The sequence below is a fragment of the Meleagris gallopavo genome, chromosome 30 (assembly GCF_000146605.3).
Source record: "Meleagris gallopavo isolate NT-WF06-2002-E0010 breed Aviagen turkey brand Nicholas breeding stock chromosome 30, Turkey_5.1, whole genome shotgun sequence".
NCBI lineage: Eukaryota > Metazoa > Chordata > Aves > Galliformes > Phasianidae > Meleagris > Meleagris gallopavo.
Genome location: NC_015040.2, coordinates 1,284,555 through 1,284,986, shown reverse-complemented (window position 1 = coordinate 1,284,986; position 432 = coordinate 1,284,555).

Below are 432 nucleotides of genomic sequence, written 5' to 3'. Positions count from 1 at the left end.
GGCTGACTCACTGCTCGCCTCAAGTGATCAATCAGAGGTTCAGGCCGTGATTCAGCAGCCCCATACAAGAGGTTTCCACCAAACCCACCCGTCCCCAGGAGAGCACGGGTAGCATTCCCTGCAGCTCACGGGGCTATGGGGAGAGCCATGAGATCCATCACTTCCAAGCTGTGCCCCAAAGGAGGGCCTGGAGCTCTGCAGGGATCACAGCACCCACTCTGTTTCAATGGGGATGGCAGCGGTGCCCCCCAGGCATGCCTCCAAATGTCAGAGGGTCTCAAAGTCAGCACTTTGCCTGTGAGGTCACCACAAAAACACATCTTGTGTTTTCCAGCCCTCCCCAAGGCAGCAGATCCCAGTGCAGTGACCCACAGCAAAAAGTGGTGCTCCAGGGATGCCCTCCACAGCCACAGAGGTGCTCCCTTCTCCCAC